At 40.2% G+C, this 22,792-nt stretch overlaps 1 pseudogene; it reads left to right on the top strand.

The window, feature by feature from the left end:
• Positions 1-1,054: 1,054 nt before the first annotated feature.
• Positions 1,055-22,792, top strand: LOC124628730 (zinc finger protein 135-like; annotated as a pseudogene).

The raw sequence follows: 22,792 nt of genomic DNA, 5'->3' as shown, positions 1-22,792 counted from the left end.
CTCTCATTATTCTATCCTGCTTTATTCTATACTGTATTAACCATCATTATATAATAAACCTTTTTACCTTCAGAGGATGAGTCTGCGAGTGTTGTCTAATTTCCACGACAACGTCTTGGAAACGTTTTTTTTCCTTGTCCCACATTTCTAGCCACTTTATATTCATAAGTTCTCTAATTCTTCCTTTTACCTCTTCTTTACTGAGTGGTATATGAACTTCACCTGTTTAGCCAGTCTGTCCACTATTTCATTTCCTTGTACTCCCACATGTTCTGGTACCCAACGAAATCTCATGACCATCCCCAGTTTCTGAATTCTAAGTAGATGCGTAAGTGTCTCATATACTAAATCTTGTCTTGATTCAGAATGCCCATTTAATAAGCTATTTACAGCTGATTGAGATTCTGAACAAATAACAGCCCCCACTGGCTGAACTTCCTCCACCCATTGCATAGCCAATAAAATCGTTATTAACTAATAGTAATTAACTAATTTAGTCTTCTAAAAAGAAAATGGTCCAGGACAAGGGAAGGTATATACTACATTATTAAATTATCTAAGATTTGTATAAGGGTGATTTAAACTTGGAATATCCATCCATCTTCTACCACTTACTCCTTTTCAGGGTCACGGGGAAATCTGGAGCCTATCCCAGGGAGCATTGGGCACAGGGCAGGGTGCACCCTGGACAGGGTGCCAGTCCATCGCAGGGCACAATCCCATACACACTCACATTCATAAACTACAGACATTACAGACACTTTAAACACACCAATCAGCCTACTATGCGTGTCTTTGGACTGTGAGAGGAAACCAGGGTACCTGGGGAAGCAGCACGGGGAGAACATGCAAGCACGCACACACATGGCCCCGGCGGACCCTGGAGGTGCTCGGCGAACGTGCTAACCACTAAGCCACCGTGCGCCCCTTAAACTTAAAATATAACATTTTTAAGCTCCTTTAACCTCCAGTGCTCCACACTCCTGTTCAGTAGGTGGCAGTAATTCACCAACACTGGTTTACCAACCGCCAATAAACCTCAGAAGAAGAAGAATAAGAACAAGAAGAAAAGAAGGCGGAGGAGAATAACAACAACAACAACAACATCAACATCATGCTTGGACGCAGATCTTCACATGAAAGTGAGCGTCCTTCTCCGCACGCGCTTCGGATCTCTGATACTCTGCGTAACATCAGTAAAGGTGAGTTCATCTGAAACTTACCACCTGAGCTGCTCGGTTAACAGGTTAGTGGAGATTCTGGAGTCATGAATCTCTGTATTTTTCTTCCAGTGTCCTGATTCTTTACACCTCTTATAATGAAATCAGAGTCCAGACGCCGCTCTTTAGGAGATATACTTTATTATTCACACAACAAAGCTGAGCTGGTCTGCAGATCAACTCCCTTACTTCTCGATACATGTGTCGCGTTATCGTTTCTGAGAATGTGGAATAATAGAGATCATTTCATTTCAGCCGTGTGCTTTTTAATAACAGCAACGTATGCACATCGCTATGACTTCCTGTGGTACCTTTCAAGCGTCCCCCGCTCCCCAGGTTTACAACTGTGATAAAGTCATCTGCGTGAAGTCCCCCAGCCTAATGAATGTCTAATTCAATATTAGACATTGAATTATAGGCGCAAATCTCCTCAGTGTGAGCACACTTTTAGAGTCGAACTGCCGAAGACTTTTTCAAGACAAATCATATCATCATTTGTTCAATATACAATTCTCTTTACTTCATTCACTGGTCTCTCATGATTGAACTTTTCATTTATTTACAAGGAGAATCATCTGCTACACTTCACTGCCACCACTAGGTGTCAGTGACACTTCTGTTCAAGATGCTCTTGTGGAAATTAGTCTTGTTAGTATAGGAAAAGTCGCTATAGTTACTAAATCAAAATTCTGGCCAGTGTAAGTACAATTTTTTAATACTGTCAGTTACAATATTATTAACTAACTTCAATCATAATGGTACAACATTCAAGAGCGCTAAGATTGTCAATGTTTATTGAACAGAAAACTCATTGCTAATACTAATATGGCTAATGGAGCAATGAAATGCTAATTACAGCTGCACATGGTACCCATGTTAGTTTTTTGAATACATTGTGCATCTAGGGGGCAACATTACCATATTGGTTGTAATATAAGATATACTATCCTTATATATTATTACTAGATTATATTTTCCTTGTATTCTGGCAAATACAGTAATACATGAAAACATGTTTATACTGTACATGACATTTTTTGAGTCAGGATTATTATTCAGTCGGTAATTATGTTTTGCTTATGCCAGATGCCCAAGAAACCAGCAGTCGACAGGGATTCGATTTTCACAGTCCACTGTTCATCAAAAGAGGCCATAGTCCAAAATGGCAACATAGCTACTCCTAATCAGAGCATCTGGACAGAGCTTAGTGAGCAGCTAGAAAACAAGATCACTACATAGGCTCTATATAATTTTGTTAAATTAAACAGACACAACATCTGGACTGCTTTAGGGTTTATTTATGAAAGTGATCAAACAAGTGGCAGTAGTGATGACACTGATTTTGAGCCAGGGTGCCTTTCCCCCAGACCAAAAGATTACTGGACTTTTGATCTTCAAGTTCCATTTCAGAAATGGATTGAATTCATGTCCGAAACAGTTCAATATAAAAACAAGTTCTCTAAAACACAAAAAAAGAAATACACAATTTTGAAGCCTGGCATCTGGACACATGTGAGAAATCATCACATTTGGGAGGAAGTGAAAACCCCTGCACATTTGTCTTTAAAAGAGCCAAGGTCTATCCATCAGTAACAGAGAAATTCATAGAAATCAGAGGCAATTGTAAGGAATGTCATGGCCACATTCACATAAAATGTGACAGAGAGCCTGAAATGAACAGCCCAATGTTGCTCAATTGTTTAATTAAAAACAATGATGACACCCTGCACACTGGATGTTCAAAGCGTCCGATGTCTGGTAACTTGCGTGTGCAGATAGCCAAAGAACTGTGTGAGGGTAGAATGGAACCCCATGTATGGAGGGCATCAGAGGCAACAAAGCTGATGGATTTTGGAGATCATGAGCCAAGCCGTCTTCCTAATTTGGTCACCCTGCACAAATCAAAGCAAGAGAGTTAGAATTAGGTGACAAGGATCCTATTTTGTCACTGCAGATGTTAAAATATAGTGCACCTCACAGTGGTAGCATTGAAGACATTGGACTGGACAAGTTCTTCTGTCACTACTGGAGTCAAACACAAATGTTTATGTAGAAGTCATTATCAGATAAGTCTGCTAACCCCACTGTGAGTTTTGATGCAACTGGCTCAGTGGTGAGGAAACTACAGAGACCAAATGGCATGTCTGGCCATATCTTCTTATATCAGGGTGTTCTGGCAAGGAATGAGACTCCCCCTGCCTCAGGCCAATCCAAAGTCCATCACAGTGTCCCTCTGCATTCAAGACAGACTCTACCTCAGGAAAAGTGCTCTGTGCAGGGAAAGTTTCTCACAGTTACAGTCTGGGAGAACTTCTGTGGATTGACACTGACCTGGGAAGCACCTCCACAGAATTTTCTCTGTGTGAATTTCCCTCCAATCTGATTCTCCAAGGAGAGAGATTTACTTTAAGGGCAGTCATTGGTTTCAGAGGAGGCTTAACCCAGGATGCTCTTGGACATTATATGGCCTACTGCAGGAGGTCTCCATGTGTCTGGGAGATGTATGATGACCTGAGAAGTGGAGTGAAAGGAATGTCAGAAAAAAACAAAATATGCCCACATGCTGTGTTATACACCTAGCTCTAAATATATACTAACACTAATTTCCACCGTGGGGTCGACTACTACCACAGAGATGCGTATGTATTGCCCATCTATGGATCTATGCATGCATGAATTTTCAGTCGGTTTCCATTCCCTAACCTCACTGGCTCTTTTTACCATTGGCCCTAAATCTTTTGGTTCAAAACCTTCCGCAACCATGAGAGTGACGTGGTGAGCTGCCTCTTCTTCCTGATACCAATTCAACATTCTGTCGGGGAGCTTGATTATAGCGGCCACCCCCTGTGGCCCGCTTGTTATGTCCATTGTCTTGATGTCCATTATTTGACTTTGTTCCATTTCTTCCCACAGTTTGGCATACTCTTGATCTCGTCCTCCTTTGTCATATTTAATAGTTCAGTGTAGGGGTGTCTCAGCCTCTCTGCAGTTGGGTCTCAAGTACTGCAGCCAAGGTCTCCACACAGTATGTGGTGACATACTGCATCAGCTCCCCCCGGGCATCTCTAGGCCTCTTCAGCTTTGATTAGAGCCCCCATAGGGGCTGTACATAGGGCCTCCTGGGGGCACAGGGGTCTGTGGCTGCCATTGTGGTTGCATCCTGTAATTCTCCTGGATTGGTTGGGGGGCTCTTGGCCCCAACATCTGTCCTCATCTCTTGGCTCTGTCCACTCTATCTCCCCAGGTTGTAACAACTTATGGCATTTCCACATAATCATCAGTATATTTTTTTTTGAAAATGTCCATTTTCTCCAAACTGAATCTTTCAGCTTTTTTCTACAAGTCTAATCGACGTGGTTTCACCACTTCACGGCCAGATCTGGTTCTGACTGTAGAGGAAGCTGGACCAGGTCCAGGTGTTGGAAGACACAGCTGTGTGTGTCGGTGTAGGCATCTGAGTGTCCTGTGCGCTCACGGGTTTGTCCATGGGCATAAGGTGGTGACGGTTCCTCCGAACAGTCCCATGCGGCACATCCACCAGGTATGACCGGGGTGTTGAGTGTTCCCCCACCACAATCCCTGTTGCTTTAGCATCAGTCACCCACACTTGTTCTCCTGCTGAGATGTTACTGAGCTCATGTGCTCGTTGATGCCTGCTGAAGCATTTTAAGTCTGCACTCCTTCGCTCTTTTTCCTTTGAAATGACTGCTGCGCCGTCAGGGAGTGATGGGTTCAGTAGAGATGGGAGAGTTGGTACTGTAGAACGGAGCTGGCATCCCATTAGCAGTTGAGCTGGACTGAAACCATTGTGAAGTGTGGTGACACGATATGCCAACAAGGCCAGATACGGATCTGCAGCCTTTTTGAGAAGGTTTTTTACAGTTTGCACTGCCCGCTCCGCCTCTCCATTGCTTTGGGGGTATCGTGGACTGCTGGTCATGTGTTTGAATCCGTATGATGCAGCGAAGGCTGACATGTGACTCCCTGAGAACTGTGGCCCATCATCAGTCATTAGGATCTCAGGAACCCCATGGTGTGCATACATAGATTTTAGATGGGCCAAAATGTCGGTAGCTTTTGTAATGCTGAGGTTTGCTATCTCGACATACCTTGAGTAATAGTCCACTACCAGCAGATAGGTTTTCCGTTTTAGTGTGAACAGATCCGCCCCTAGTTTTTGCCAGGGTCTCTCTGGGAGTTCTGTTTGAATCAGTGGCTCTGTGTGGTTAGTACCTTCTTTAATGCATGTTCTACAGTTCAAAACAAGTTCGTTCAGTTGCTGGCTCAAACCCGACCACCACACCCTCTGCTCTGCACGAGCTCTACATTTTACCACACCTTGATACCCCTCATGCAGCTTGCTGAGGATGTCATTTCTTAGGGCTGCTGGGATGACCAGCCTTGTCTCTTTTAACAAAAGCCCGTCTTGCACTGTGAGGAAGGCTTGCTCTGCCCAGTACAGCTTTAAGGTGTCCTCACATGAGCTGAACTCTGGCCACCCATCCTGACACATGTGCATGACCCTGGAGCACACGCTGTCTGCTTTAAGATGCTCCCTTAGATTGTCCATGTAGGAAGCGCTCATCGGCATGTTTTCCATGATGCTATCCACAAAGATATTTGTGCTCTCCATGAGCTCTTTGTCTCTGTGTGACGTGTCGGCCTGTAGCGGTGCTCTGGACAATGTGTCTGCTGTCCACAGGTTCTATCCAGGCACATGTGAGATGGTGTAAGAGTATCTCATGAGTCTCATCCTGAAACGCTGAATACGTGCAGGTAAGGTGTCTAAAGCTTGCGCACCTAGGAGACTTCGCAGTGGTTTATGATCTGTCTCCAGTTCGAAATGTCAGCCTATAAGAAAATCTCTGAATTATTCACAGGCCCATGTGAGTCCCAGAGCCTCCTTCTCCACCTGGGCATATCTCTGTTCCACAGGTGAGAGATAGCGTGAAGCGTAGACGATGTGTCTCCAGTCTCCACTCCATTTTTGCAGAACATGCGTCTGCTGACACTTTAATGTCTTTGCATCATACAGGGCTAGCACAGGTGTGTGTGAAAGCTCCTCCTTCAGGCTGTTGAAAGCGTTATCTTGGTCAGCTCCCCAGTACCAGTGGTTCTTTTTGGAAAGCAGATCTCTCAAAGGTTTTCTTTCTCTACGAGCAGCGGTATAAACTTTCCTAGCTGGTTCACCATTCCCAGGAAGCTACGTAGCTCACTTATGTTGGTAGGCACTGCCATTTCTCTGACAGCTGCTGTTTTCACTGGATCCGATTTGACTCCAGTTTCTGAGATAATGTGGCCTAGGAATTTGACCTCTTTTCGTGACAGCTCACATTTCTCCACATTGAGGGTTATGCCTGCTTTTTCAATCTTTGTGAGGACTGCATGCAAACGGCAGTCATGCTCTTCCTGTGAGCACCCCCAGATCAAAACATAGTCCATGTGGCAGACAAAACCCTCCAGGCCCTCAGTAACCTCCGTAGCAGTCCTGTTTTGAAAGTGTTCAGGTCCAGAAGCTATCCCAAAGGGCAACCAGTTGAAGTGGAAACGTCCAAATGGCATGATAAACGTTGTGAGCTTAGCACACTCCTTTGCCAGTGGGATTTGCCAGAAATCCATGTTGCAGTCAAGCTTGCTGAAGATATGAACCCCACCCAGTGAGCCCAGCAGTTGTTCCACGGAAGAGAGTATGTATTTTTCTCGACATACTGCATCATTGAGCTTGGTGACCTCGACACAGATGCGAGGGTCGGCTGTCTTTTTAGGCACCACCTGAGCACCAATCAGTAGGTTCCTCCACTCTGTTGATGACCCCAATCCTCTCCAGTTCCCTTTTAACTTTGTGCATTAACAAAAGGGGCACCCGTCATGGAGTCTTGAGAAAAAAAGGTACCGCATCAAGTTTCAGTTTGATGGTGTATGGCTGCTGTATTAGACCAAGACCTCTGCAAACCTTTGGATATCTTTTTTTCATTGTCTCGATGTCAATGCTGTTCACTTGAGCTACGAGCCCTAGTTCTGTACTAGCAGGTTGGCTGAGTAATGATGAATGTAAACTCTGATCACACAGATCTCCTCTTTTATCTGTTTGTCTCTTTTTTATAGCATCACCTTTGTGAACCCCAGCACGTATAATGGGGTACGTCCTGGTCCCAGTATAGGTTTCTTTGCTCTCTCAAGCATTGGCTTCTCGCTTTGATCCACTGTGTTGAACACAGGCTCTGGTATAACAGTCACATCTGCACCAGTGTCCATTTTAAATGTGACCTTTCTGTCCTTCAGCTTTAAATCCACTGTGTATGGGTCTCCATGGGCGGTTACTGTACCAAGAAAAATGCTGTCATCTTCTTCTTGTATCTCATGCACTGTCTTTGATGACATACATACATGTTTGTAGTCCTTTTTTCCACATGCGTGACACATGACTTCATTTGCCGGACACTGTGTTTTTGCATGAGAGGGGCTTTTTATCCACATTTGAAGCATTTAGATTGTCTGTTATTCTCTGCGTGCCCTTGGCTTGGTTTGTCCCTCTGTGGGTATTTCTTGTTTTTCTGGAACTGTTTACCTTTGCTCATTTCTCTATCAACAAAGTACATTTCTCTTTTGCCCAACATATCACCACACAGGCTGGTCTGCTGTTGTTTAACTGCTTCAGTCTGTCTTGCCATCTCTAAAGCAATCACAAAAGAGTCGACAGTTTCATTTTCTTCTTGCTTTCTTATATTAAAACGTTCTCTTTCATATATCACGTTTTTCTTAACGACGAAGATGCTGTGAACTCCGTCTCTTACCGTGGCATATTGCTGTTTCTGGTCATCGGATAAGTTCAGTTCTTTAAGTACATCATCCGCTTCATCCCCCATACAGCACACGAGGGTGTTAACCTAGTTTCCATCCGTGGTTGTACGGAGATTGCTGGCTTGCCAAAAGCACTCGAACCTCCTAATCCATTTTTCCCATTTGTGGGGTTTGGTGAAGTCAAAAGGCTCTGGTGGCTGGATGCCTGGGGATGTAGCAGTCGGCCCAGGGACGGGTCCTCTCCACACGGCTGCCAGCTCACCTGCTCCCTCCATTAGCTGCCTTTTCTGTTGCTAACTAGCACCCGCTAGTTTACTTTTCCTTCGACCAAACTTCTACACGGTGCTTTGTCCTGGATACGCTATCCCACTTCTGACACCATGTCGCATTACCGTTTCTGGTACCGTGGAATAATAGAGATAGCGTATCATTTCAACCGTGTGCTTTTTAATAACAGCAATGTAAGCTCACATGCAACAATGCACATCCCTTTTATTTTGCTGTGTTACCTCTCAAGCGTCCCCCGCTCCCCAGGTCTACATAGCAAGTGCAAACAATTACACCACAACATGCTTTTATACAATTCTAAAACACTCATCTCATCAAGTGGGGTTTTTCCTCTTTTGTTATTTATTCAGACCATGGCCGTGCACCACCATTAACTCTAAGACTTGGTCCTCCGTCCTTACATTGTTTCTAATGGTGGCGTGGTACAGCCAGCTCTCTTTTTAAATAAAGATTGCATTCTAAAAAGATTACATACGTTCCCAGCATGAACAGGTACCAGTATACTGATTAACATTTGGTTATACTCTTTAAGCATAAGTTTTAGTGGATTAACTCATTTCTTTGAATATAACTTGTTGATACTCTTTCACACCTTATACTTTGGTTATACATGAGTGAGTTCTACTCTGATTGATTAAAATATTCCATAGTGTATGTGAGCGAAAATAGGGTCTTATTATGGTTTTATTCAGAAGACTTTGTTTTTTGGGGGGTGGAACAGAAGATTTATGCACATTCAAATCTATTGTTTATAGTTTTGTAGCAATTCACAAAAATGTACAATATTGTTCAAAAGTCTGGCCTCAGTGTTTTGTTTCAGAAACATCTACAAAAATGATTGTAAAACGATTCTAGTGTTATAGATGTAGGTTTCTGAATAATAATCCACGACAGTGTGAGGTGATACGACAACATTTCACTGTGATGAACAGAAGTTTGTAGTCTGTTCTCTGAGAACTCCAGAGCCACAGTTCTGCCACTTTTGGGTAATATCCTTTTGTTCAGGTCTTTTCTCTTCATAAAGATGAGCCAGAAAAGAGTGCTGCTTAATGGGTGCCATTTTTTCCAGTCCATTTTACTTCCACAGACAAGAACAAAAGAATAATGTGTGAGCCAGCAGATTAAAAAAGCGAATTCTCTGTAACCCACTCCCACCCACCCCCAGTCCACACGCACACAAACACTTACAGCCCTAACCCTAAATTACAGTATCATGTAGGGGTGATTACATCATTACACAGTTCCTCCAATTAATGCAAATCAACACAAAATCAAGCAAACTGCAATATTCAGGGCAGCTTGCAATTGTTTAAAATTACAGCAGATTTTCTGCAGATTTGGCCAAGATCCATCATGTGACATCATCACAATGTGCATTCAGCCAAACCCCTCTTCGATTCATGTGTGCTGAACATGAGTACAGCTAAAAGGTCTCATTTACCTACAAACATCCCTGCCAAAGACTGTGCTAAAAAATTTCACCAATTATCCAGGTTGCATTGGAAATTTTGAAAAAAGCCTCTGTAAATTCAAGCATTTTTAGCTAATCAAAACTCAGATTAGTGCTGAGAAATGATGTGCAAGTTTGGTCAACTCTCATTCATCTTGGCTCTCAAAAATGATCAGTTAGTGGTTTTGGCATGAGTAAAATGGGACTGCAAGTGGTATTACATACCAGTCAGTGGTATTACATTACAAATCTGAAATTACAAAGATTTTACAGCCGTTAAAGGTGAGTGATTTGGTTGTGAAGCCATATTACAGTATTGTAGGAGACGTTTCCAATTACAATTCAGAAACACAAAATCTGAAATTATGTAATCATAATAATGTTGTTTTCCAGATGTACCACTGCTCAGATTGTGGGGAGAGTTTTACTAAAAGTTGTCATCTAAAAGATCATGAGCGAATCCACACAGGAGAGAAGCCATATGTGTACTCACAGTGTGGGAAGGGTTTTACTTATCAGTCATCTCCAAATACACGAGCGCATTCACACAGGAGAGAAGCCGTATCACTGTTCCCAGTGTGGGAAGAGTTTTGCTCGTCAGCATACTCTCCAACAACACGAGCGCATTCACACAGGAGAGAAGCCGTATCACTGCTCACAGTGTGGGAAGAGTTTTACTTGCCAGAGTCATCTCCAAATACACCAGCGCATTCACACAGGAGAGAAGCCGTATCACTGCTCACAGTGTGGGAAGAGTTTTAGTCAAGAGAGTAGACTCAAACAACACAAGCGCATTCACATGCGAGAGAAGCTGTATCACTGCTCACAGTGTGGAAAAGGTTTTTGTCACCAGAGTGCCGTCTACAGCCATCAGCGGAGTCATACAGGACATAAGCCGTACATCTGCGGACACTGTGGACAAAGCTATACTCATTCAAGGTCATTAAGGAGACACAAGTGCTCTAACATAAAGCCATCAGCTCTTGATACGTGAATTTCTCAAATTTACATACATGCTGTTCATTTTTATTTTTTAAAGGCAGGTAAAGAGACTTTCTGGCATAAAACTATATTATATCATTTGTCATGGACTGTAGTATTCTGTTGAATGGGACTGTTATTGCTTACTCTCTGGGTTTAGCAGAATTCATGATTTTATGTTTTCCAAGCATTGAATACACCAAGATAGGAAACACCCTGACTTCCACTGAAACGTATTTAGTTTCATAAGGCCAAAACCAAAATGTCACCCACAGTGGTTAAAAAGGCAAATGTTTTGTTTAACTGAATGGATATGCATTTAATTTCTTGAAATTCACATCTAGATATGTTAAACAACTTAATATATGGCAACTTTGGTGGCAAACCATCCAATACTTAGATGAGCAAAAGTATAGGTACAGATGGTCTTAAATTAAAAATGCTTAATATTTGGTTGCATGTCCCTTGCTTGCAATAACTGCGTCAAGTTGGTGACGCACTGACATCACCAAACTGTTGAATTCTTCTTTTGTCATGCTTTTCTTGGCTTTTACTGCAGCCTTTTTCAGTTGTTGTATGTTTCTGGGGGTTTCGCCCTTCAGTTTCCCTCGTCAGGAGGTGAAATGCTCCTCGACTGGTTTAAGGTCTGGTGATTGATCTGGCCATTCTAAAATCTTCCATTTTTTCCCTCCTGAAGTCCTTTGTTGAGTTGGTAGTGTGTTTTGAATCATTGTCTTCCTGCATGATGAAGTCCCAATTATAGTGGATCAGATTGTTTGTTTTTATAAACTTCTGAATTCATTCTGCTGTTATCATATGAGTTACATCATCAATAAAGATTAGTGAGCCCATTCCAGAAGCAGCCATGCAACTCCAAGCCATGAGACTTCCTCCACCATGCTTGACTGATGAGCTTCTATGTTTTGGTTTATGAGCAGGTCCTTTCTTTCTACACACTTTGTCCTTTCCATCACTTTACTGTAGCACCAATTGTATCATATTTGCTACATGAGTTCTGAGACCTCTGTGTTGTCAACATGATCAGCACTTTGCTGAAAACACGTGTTGTATGGATTCTGACATGTCTTCTGCCTTCTGGATTATCCGTGCACTGCCGGGAGTAGCAGGCTTTTGAAGGCCATTTGTCTGCTTTCATGTAGCGACTCTCAAGTTTTTGGCAGGGGATTGTTTGCTAATTATGAAAGTTACAGCAAGAATTTATATGGTTAGTAATATTTCAATATGAATTTTTACAGTATTGAAGCAATGTATAATTACTTAACATTTTGTGCCTTATTTTATAGTAAAATCGTGTTGAAAATGTGTGTATGTAATATACAGCAGGTATATAAGGTAATAAACGACTCAATTGTCATTTTATTGTATTTCATGATGCAATGTACCTTATGCCTACCACATTATTGATTATTTAATTAAACTAATTAAAGATTAGAATGTTATCAAGATATATTTATAGTGGAAATGGAGGTGTGTGTGTGTGTGTGTAGGTATGTGTTTTATATATTTATTTATATATATATATATATATATATATATATATATATATATATATATATATATATATATATATATATATATATATATATATAAACAAACACATACCTGCACACACACACACACACACACACAACCTGCTCTCAGGATAATCACTTGGATGTTCCAATGGCTGACTTGCTAATAATTGTCTCTCATCGATTTTCACTAAAATCATTTGCGACTAATAATTCTTTAAACATTCAATTTTACAGGGTATAGCTGGGCAGCAAGAAACACCTAGCAGTCACATGTTCCAGTATTTTTGATCACTTGGAAAAAAAATTGGTGGGTTCAATTAAAAGGTACCATATTCTAAGTTGTTTAACACATCATAAATTTAAATATGAGGAGATAAAAGTTGAAATTCTGAAAATCTTTTCATGTCAAACCCAAATGTATGTAGTGTATAGTGAAAACAACAGAATTGGCCTTGCTGTTCCGATACTTTTTTTGTGGAAGGAACTATCTTGTTCTAAACATTCTTATTTGCTAAATGTTATAAATATTCAGTTACATTCTGTTACATGTTGAAAGAAATTGATTGTTTTTTCATGAAAGACAATATTCCTTTGTTTTAAGTCAGTCTCTATTTGTTCATTGGTGTATTGTGCTCAAGTTTTTTATGTATTAAACATTTTATTGACAACCATGGTGTTGTGTCTTTGTTGTGAAATGGGATTAATGAGTAATTGTTGATGATGATGATGATGATGATGATGATGATGATGATGATAATAATAATAATATGGTAAGGAAGTCTAAAAACAGGTTCAATAAGGAACTCTAATGGGTCGTCAATGCACATTCAAGAGAGGGTTCCAATTAGTACCTTTTCCAAAAGGAACCTTTAAGGTTCCTTCACAGTTGCAGAAACCCTAGGAAACTCAAAAGATACATTTTTGAAACTTTTCTTCTTGGATTGTATGCCATATAAATTTGTTAGCTTAATCAAATGCATTTCTGCCATAGTATGTCCAGCAAGATCGTAGGCAAGCTTGTTGATTAAACATCAAACAAAAAAAACATTAGACACTTACAAGTTGTTAGATTCAAACAAACAGTATATAGAATGTAAAATAAAATTTACAATGGTAATGTAAGTAATTATTTGAGAGCTACAACAAAGATAACAAGCTACTTACATTTGTATCCAGGGGATACTGCAATTCAATTCAATTTACTTTTATGTGTAATTCAGTCCATTTAATTAACAATGGACATTGTCACAAAGCAGCTTTATACAAATATATACTTCCAGATCTAAATGTTAAATTGATAAATGTATTCCTAATGAGCAGCCAGAGGCAAGGAAAAACACCCTGAGACAATCTGAATAAGAAACCTTCGGAGGAACCAGATTCAAAAGGGAACCCGTCCTCATCTGCACTGTTAGACTTTGCTGTAATTTTACAGTTACTTACTGCAAAAAAAGCCCAGTAAAATACCATATATATTATTTACGGTTAACTACTGTAATATGCACTGCATTATGGGTATTTTTATGTAGTTTACAGTAACTTACTGTATATGTGAATTTGCTGTTAATGCAAAAGCAGTAGTGCTAGTGTAAATGAAGAAGACAGATTTCTTGAAGTGTATATATGCTACTGCGGACTGCATCTCTGCAGTCAGTATATGGATGGGTTTATATACCAACCACTATACACATAAGTTGTAATCATTGACTTATAATTCACTGGATGACTGCACTTCTGTTCATTATGTACACAACTTGTATTACTCATAGGGCTGTATGCATATTGTTATATATAATTTTTTATGCTAGGGTAATAACAGCACAAGTGTGGTGATATAGATGTATTTTTAAATTTTTTTTTTTATTCTTAATAAAGTATATAAACTTTGTTTACACCTCACAAAATGTAAATCGTTGCTCGCGTGCACAGCTCGCGCTACAGCCTGGCAGAGGGCATATAGATTGAGGTTTGTGTCCAGCGCGCGCCTAACGGTCGTCCCTGCTGAGAGGATCTCCACACAGCTGTGAGTTTTCCTGAGGTAAATACTTTCTACTTTACACATTTTCAGTCACCAATATCATAAATATAGCTAAATATATGAAGAAAGTGACTAATAAAATCGAATGATAGGTTATGGCTAACAGGACAATCTGAGGGAAGTGTTCGTTTTCCTCAAAAACTTCCGCTTTCATATTAAACCCATTCAATTCTCATATAACTGACTGCCTTTTCCACTAGATTTACCCAATCTAGTATTTACACCAACAATGTTTTCCTTCTTTTTTTCTGCCAGTTATGGTTTATTGTACTCCTCAGTTAAATCAATACCGTTAAATGTGTGTGACGTCAATTGAAGTCGAGCATTTTCCAAAGGCTCTCTCTCGCGCGCGCTCTCTCCCCGCCCCTTTGCGCTCCGCCTCCGCACCCCCCCCCCCCCCCCCCCCCTCTCTCTCTCTCTCTCCCGTATATACAGCATTTACGCCAGTATATACACCAGGGAATTTTTTTTAATTCAGGTAAAATTATAATGAATTACTTCAAGAATGAAAATTCTTATTTGTTAGTTCTTATTTTATTATGGCTTCTTATTTCATATTAATTCATTTGTACATGTTATTGTAGGCTATATATTCTCCTCTCTGTATTATTTCAGTGTTGATTGTCATCTGATTGTGTAAGTGATCAATCTAGCAGTCATCCTATAGATATGTCGTTTATCGTGTTCATAACATATAATCATTAGTCAGTAATCACTGATGAAAGATGATGTTTCTTCTATTTCTCTCTTTTGCCTGCATCAACAGGAGATAACTTCACTCCAAAGACTCTAAGAGTCAAGGCACTGAGCATCTTGGCTTGATGGTTAAGGCTCTGGGTTACTGACTGGAAGGTCAGGCCAGCACTGCCAAGCTGCCACTGCTGGACGCTTGAACAATGCCCTTAACCCTCTGTCCTCCCAGCGCACTGTATCATGGCTGGCCCTGCGCTCTGACACCAGCTTCCTAACATTCTGGGATATGTGAAAGAAGAATTTCACTGGCTCTAATGTATATGTGACTAATAAAAGATTCATTATCATTTTTTAGGGAAGTGGTAAAGACCATTCTGAGGGAAATGGTTAAGACCATTGGACTTCTGATTGGAAGGTCATGAGTTCAAATCCCAGCACCGCAAAGCTGCCACTGCTGGACCGTTGAGCAAGGCCCTTAACTTTCATCTGCTCAGAGATTATTGTGTGTCAATCTGGATAAAGGCGTCTGACAAATGCTGTAAATAAATAAATAAGTTTACTTTTTAATTTTTATCACTTATTTTTTGTTATACTGTTCATGTGCTCTGTTTCCTAAAGACATTTGTTAACTTAGTGTTTTTCTTGAATTACAGTAATATATAATAATTATAAATTATAAATAATAATATATATATATATTATTATTATTATATATTTTTTTTAAAGTGCGTAAAATACATTTGTAGCCGAAAGTTGGTTGAGAACTCGTCTCCCGGTTTTTTTTTTCTTTTTTCGAGCTGAGATGCTTCAGCAAACATGACGTCATTTCCTGTAAGGGAACATAGTGAACATCGATGCTCCCTGGTTTTTGCGGTGTATTGTGGGATTTTTTAGGGAGCGAATGTTCCAGTGCACTGGGTTAATTTTGCGATTGAGACAGACCTTAAAATGGCCGACTCCCTGATCAGTGTCCTGAACTACTGAACTAGGGAACTGGTTGAGAAGCACCATAATATAGAAGAGGCTGAATCGAACGCTTAAGTCGTCATCGATGACGTAATTACAGGAAACCAACGCACGCTTGTTTGCGGAAGTTGATGTGAAAGAGCGCTTCCTTCTCCGCACGCGCTTCGGATCTCTGATACTCTGCGTAACATCATTAAAGGTGAGTTCATCTGAAACTTACCACCTGAGCTGCTCGGTTAACAGGTTAGTGGAGATTCTGGAGTCATGAATCTCTGTATTTTTCTTCCAGTGTCCTGATTCTTTACACCTCTTATAATGAAATCAGAGTCCAGACGCCGCTCTTTAGGAAAATCTCCACAGACTCCTGCTGCTACTGGCTCAAAGGTAAAGTTTAGTCATGTGTCTGATTTCTCTTTTAGTTTTTAAACTCTGAGAACTTATTTATAATTAAGTAACCATTACAACACTATATACAACAAGCAGAAGACTTCAGGTCAGGACTCACACTTTATGTGGTCTTCAGATTATTAATAAACGAACTGAATTCACTGCATGTTTCTCTTGTAAATTCTGAAACAATTAGCAGATTAGCAAACCAAAATACAAGTCTGCTAACTGTTAGCTAGATAAATAAAGTTCATTAGGTGGAAATGTGTAAGACTTGTTAGATAGTGTCGTGGAATCTTCTTCAGCAAAAAGCTCTCTAAAAGTCTCAGGGTCTTTATGTGAAAAGATAGACTTTATTATTCACACTACAAAGCCACGCTGATCTGCAGATCAACTCCCTTACTTATCCTCAATACATGCTTTTATACAATTCTAAAACACTCATCTCATCAGGTGGGGTTTTTCCTCTTTTGTTATTTATTCAGACCTTGGCCGTGCACCACCATTAACTCTAAGGCTTGGTCCTCCGTCCGTACATTGTTTTTAATGGTGGCATGGTACAGCCAGCTCTCTTTTTAAATACAGATTACATTCTAAAAAGATTACATATGTTCCCAGCATGAACAGGTACCAGTATACTGATTAACATTTGGTTATACTCTTTAAGCATAAGTTTTAGTGGATTAACTCATTTGTTTAATTATAACATGTTGACACTCTTATACTCACATCTTATACTTTGGTTATACATGAGTGAGTTCTACTCTGATTGATTAAAATATTCCATAGTAGATTTGGGTGAAACTGGGGTCTTATTATGGTTTTATTCAGAAGATTCATGCACATTCAAAACTATTGTTTATAGTTTCGTAGCAATTCACAAAAATAAACATTATTGTTCAAAAGTTTGGCATCAGTGTTGTTTCAGAAACATCTATAAAATGATTCTAGTGTTATAGATGTAGGTTTCTGAATAATAATCCACAACAGTGTGAGGTGATACAACAACATTTCACTGTGATGAACAGAAGTTTGTAGTCTGTTCTCTGAGAGCTCCAGAGCCACAGTGCTGTAAACTTTCTGCCACTTTTGGGTAATGTCCGTATTGTCAGTTCTTTTCTATTCATAAATGATGAGCCAGAAAAGAGTGCTGCTTAATGGGTGCCATTAATTCCAGTCCATTTTACTTCCCAGCAGATTAATAAAGTGAATTCTCTGTGGCCCCTCATACACTTACACCCCTAACCCCCACCCAAATTACAATTTCCTGTAGGGATAATTACATCATTATAAAGTTCCTCCAATTCATGCAAATTAATGCAAATTCAAGCAAACTCTGTAATCAGAGGAGCTTGCAATTGTTTCAAATTTCTGCAGATTTGGCCAAGATTCATCATGTGACGTCATCACAATGTGTATTCAGCCAAACCCCTCTTCGATTCATGTGTGTCGAACATGAGTACAAGGTCTCATTTACCAACAAAAATCCCTGTGAAAGACCTTGCTAAACAATTTAACCAATTATCCAGTTATCCACAAAAGAAGCACAAAAAAACAAGAAATTTAGTTTGAACTGATTGTTACACAAGCCTAGTGACCACCATACAAGTCCCCAAAGATGCAGCTTTACTGAAATTTTAAGAAGCATACATGTGGCATGAGCTATAACTTCACACCTGAATGACAGTAAGATTCTTTTTTAACAGAGTGTGTTGCTTACAATAACGCTGTAATCCATTGTATTTGGAAAGATAAAGTTTCATGTTGATTTTCCGGAGTCTGAAGACATTCAGTGGTTCAGCTTGAAAAAACATTGATGCCCAGAGCAAGGTCATCTTTGTGTGGCTAGTCTCTGAATTTTATAAACTTGGATATAGTTCATGTAGATCATTGTGTGATTAGTGATGAGAAATGATGTGTGAATTTGGTCAAATGTCTTGTTCATCTTGGCTTTTAAAATCGATCAGTAACAGTGGTTTTGGCATGAGTAAAATTGGGCTGTAATCAATGGAATTACATTACAAATATAAAATTACAAAGCTATTGTAACCATTAAAGGTGGGTGATTGCGTGGTGAAGCCGTATTACAGTATTATAGCAAACGTTTCAAAAACCAATTCCATGACAACATGGGGAAAAAATCTAAAAATATTTAAGCATCTAAAATAATTTTATTGTGTTTTCCAGATGTACCACTGCTCAGATTGTGGGAAGAGTTTTACTTACCCAAGTCATCTCCGACAACATGAGCGCATTCACACAGGAGAGAAGCCGTATAACTGCGCACAGTGTGGGAAGAGTTTTACACAACTATGTACTCTCCAAAAACACCAGCGTATCCACACTGGTGTACGGCCGTATAACTGTAGACAATGTGGGAAAAGTTTTACTCAAGAGAGTAATCTTCAGACACACAAGCGCATTCACACGGGAGAGAAGCCGCATCACTGTTCACAGTGTGGGAAGAGTTTTACCCAACTATGTACTCTCCAAAAACACCAGCGTATCCACACAGGTGTAAGGCCGTATCACTGTGGACAGTGTGGGAAAAGTTTTACTCAAGAGAATAATCTTCAGACCCACCAGCGCATTCACACAGGAGAGAAGCCGTATCAATGTGGGCAGTGTGGGAAAAGTTTTTGTGACCAGAGTGCCCTCTATGGCCACCAGCAGGGTCATACAGGACAGAAGCTTTACCTCTGCGGACAATGTGGACGGAGCTATACTCATTCAAGTTCTTTAAGAACACACAAGTGCTCTAACATAAAGCCATCAGATCTTGATATGTGAATTTGTAAAATTAAGATGCATGTTAATACATGATTAATTTTTTATATCATATCTATTTTATCTATTTTTATATAACTATTATATCATCTGATGGAATGGTGTCCAATCCATGGTACCTTGAGCCCAGTGTTCCTGATATAGTTTTCAGATTTACTGCAACCCTAACCAAGATAACAGTTACACAGTAAGACCAATTAATGAATTTTTATTGTACAGGTGCATCCCAAAATATTAGAATATCGAGGAAAAGTAGATTTGTTTCCATAATTTTTAATTCAATATATTTTAATATCTATCTATCTAACTATTTAACTATTATCTATCTAGGTTCATTACACATAAAATGAAATATTTCAAGCCTTTTTTTTGTTTTTGTTTTAATCTTGATGATTACGGCTTACAGTTCATGGAAATGATTAAAAAAAAAAATCCAGTATCTCAAAATAATAGAATAAAGAATTTATAATACAGAAATGTCACATTGTCCCATTCCTTGAGTCAGGCCACTCCTGAACCAAAGACAGCATCATTACCTGGGCTGAGGAGAAAAAGAATTGGAGTGTTGCTCAGTGGTCCAAAGTCCTCTTTTCAGATGAAAGTAAATTTTGCATTTCATTTGGAAATCAAGCTCTGGAGGAAGAGTGGAGAGGCACAGAATCTTGAGTTGCTTGAAGTCCAGTGTGAAGGTTCCACAGTCAGTGATGATTTGAGGTGCTATGTCATCTGCTGTTGGTCCTCTGTGTTTTCTCAAGTCGAGAGTCGATGCAGCGTCTGGCAGGAGATTTTATATCACGTCATGCTTCCATCTGCTAATGAGCATTATGGAGATGCTGATTTCCTTTTCCAGCAGGACTTAGCACCTGCCCACAGTGCCAAAACTTCCTTTTCAGAAGGTTGACATTTCTGTATTATAAATTCTTTATTATAATATTTTGAGACACTGGCTGTTTGACTTCCATGAGCTGTAAGCTGTAATCATCAAGATTAAAACTTTGTGTAAAACATTTCACTTTGCGTAATGAATCTAGAATAGATGAAAGTTCCACTTTTTAATTAAATTATGGAAAAAATGAACTTTTCCACGATATTCAAATTTTTTAAATTTATATGTTCCTTTAAGAAGTAAGATGATTTTTGTATGACCTGCAAGTCTTAGAATTTTTACCACAGGATCACTATCACAATCATGGATATACAGTGACTGGAGCATTGAGAGAGTACATTACCAGGGGTCTGGGTTTGATTACCTCTTCACTTTGGTAAATCTCATGTTTAATAATGCACCATATTTACACTTTCCTTATTAATCAACAAAAATTCTCCATAATGCAAATCATAAACAGGTTTTCTCAACAGGTTTTAAAATGTGAAATATTACATATATAAATCTTCAGATGTTTTGCTTTGACACTCACAGGTAAGATCTTGCATATTAATCATCCTTCATGTTTTTCCAACTTGAATAAAGTTTACCTGTGGGATATTTTATGAGTTTATTACTCAAATTACATTAATACCAGTTCATTCATTTACATTTATTCACTTAGCAGACGCTTTTATCCAAAGCGACTTACAAATGAGAAAGATACAAGCAAAGTGATATCAAGCAGAGAACAATACAAGAACTGCTACCATACAAGATCTATTAATTGAATTCCAGAAGAAGCAAAGTAGAGGTGTAAGTGCATTAAAATATATATATAAATTTTTCTTCTTTTAATTTATTATTATTATTTTTTATTATGAGTTGGTTAGGTGTTCATAGAAGAGGTGGGTCTTTAGCTGGTTTTTGAAGATGGTGAGAGATCCTGCGGTCCGGATTGAGATTGGAAGTGCATTCCATCACTGAGGAACAGTTAGTGTGAAGGTTCTGGAAAGGGACTTTGTGCCACGCTGAGTTGGAACTGCTAAACGTCGGTCGCTAATCGATCGCAGATTGCGAGAGGGAACGTAGGCCTTCAGGAGAGAGTTGAGGTAGGAGGGTGCTGTTCCTGACAAGGTCTTGTAGGTGAGCATCAAGGCCTTAAACTTGATGCAGGCAGCTACAGGAAGCCAGTGGAGGGAGATGAAGAGGGGTGGGACATGGGTTCTCTTGGACTGGTTGAAGACGAGGCACGCTGCAGCATTCTGAATCATCTCAAAGAGTTTGATGGAGCTGGCTGGGAGGCCTGAGAGCAGTGAGTTGCAGTAGTCCAATTTAGAGATAACAAGAGCCTGGACTAGAATCTGTGTAGCCTGTTCGGTGATGTAGGGTCGGATTTTCTTGATGTTGTAAAGGATGAACCTACAGGACTTTGCAGTTGCTGAGATATGGTCTGCAAAGGTCAAGCCGTCATCAAGAATCACCCCAAGGTTCCTGGCCATCCTGGTTGGCATGAGTGTGAGTGAGCCGAGCTGTACAGTGAGGTTGTGGTTGAATGAGGGACAGGCTGGGATCACGAGAAGCTCAGATTTTGCCAGGTTAAGTTTAAGATGGTTTTCCTTCATCCAGACCGAGATGTCCGAAAAGCAAGCAGAGATGCGTACAGAGACTGATGGATCGTCAGGCTGGAAGGACAAATAGAGCTGGGTGTCATCAGCATAGCAATGATATGAGAAGCCATGAGACTCAATCACCTGCCCTAGAGATGTAGTGTAGATTGAAAAGAGGAGTGGACCCAGAACTGACCCCTGTGGAACGCCAGTTGTGAGTTGCTGAGTTTCAGAAATACCTCCCCTCCATGATACCTTGAAGGATCTGTCAGAGAGATAGGATTCCACCCAGCGCAGAACCGTTCCAGGGATGCACAGGCTGGAGAGAGTTGACAGGAGGATCTGATGGTTCACAGTGTCAAAAGCAGCAGAGAGGTCAAGTAGGATGAGGACAGATGATCTAGAGGTTGCTCTTGCTAGTCGTAAGGCTTCAGTGACAGGAAGCAGAGCAGTCTCTGTGGAGTGGTTGCTCTTGAAGCCAGACTGCTTGGTGTCCAGGAGGTTGTTCTATGTGAGAAAATTTGAGAGTTGATTAAAAACGGCTCTTTCAAGAGTTTTCGAAAGAAAAGGGAGTAGGGAAACAGATCTGTAGTTGTCAACTATAGCAGGGTTGAGTGATGGTTTTTTAAGCAGTGGGGTAACCCGGGCTTGCTTAAATGAGGTAGGGTATGTGCCAGTAGAGAGCAACGTGTTAAAGATGTGTGTGAGTGCAGGTAATAGTGTGGGAGAGATGGACTGAAGAAGGTGAGAAGGGATAGGGTCAAGAGGACAGGTTGTGGGATGGCTAGAGAGGAGGAGTTTAGAGACATCAGTCTCTGAGAGGGGAAAGAAGGAAGTCAGTTGGGAGTTACACGGAGGAGGAGTCGGTCTATGCATGTCTGGGGCTGAGAACAGGTTTCTGATTGATGTAACCTTGTTGGTAAAGAAAGTCGCAAAATCATCTGCAGTGAGAGAAGTAGGGGAAGGGGGAGGAGGGGGACAGAGTAGAGAGGAAAATGTTTTGAAAAGAATGCGGGTGTTGGGAGAACTAAGAATCTTCTCTTGGTAGAATGTGGCTTTAGCAATGGAGATGCTATTGGAAAAAGAAGAGAGAAGTGTCTGGTAATTGGTTAGGTCAATTGGGTTGTTTGATTTGCGTCATTTCCTTTCAGCTGCTCTTAGTTTGGCCCGG

The sequence above is a fragment of the Ictalurus punctatus genome, chromosome 12 (assembly GCF_001660625.3).
Source record: "Ictalurus punctatus breed USDA103 chromosome 12, Coco_2.0, whole genome shotgun sequence".
Classification (NCBI taxonomy): Eukaryota; Metazoa; Chordata; class Actinopteri; order Siluriformes; family Ictaluridae; genus Ictalurus; species Ictalurus punctatus.
This window is presented reverse-complemented; position numbering and strand designations above follow the sequence as displayed.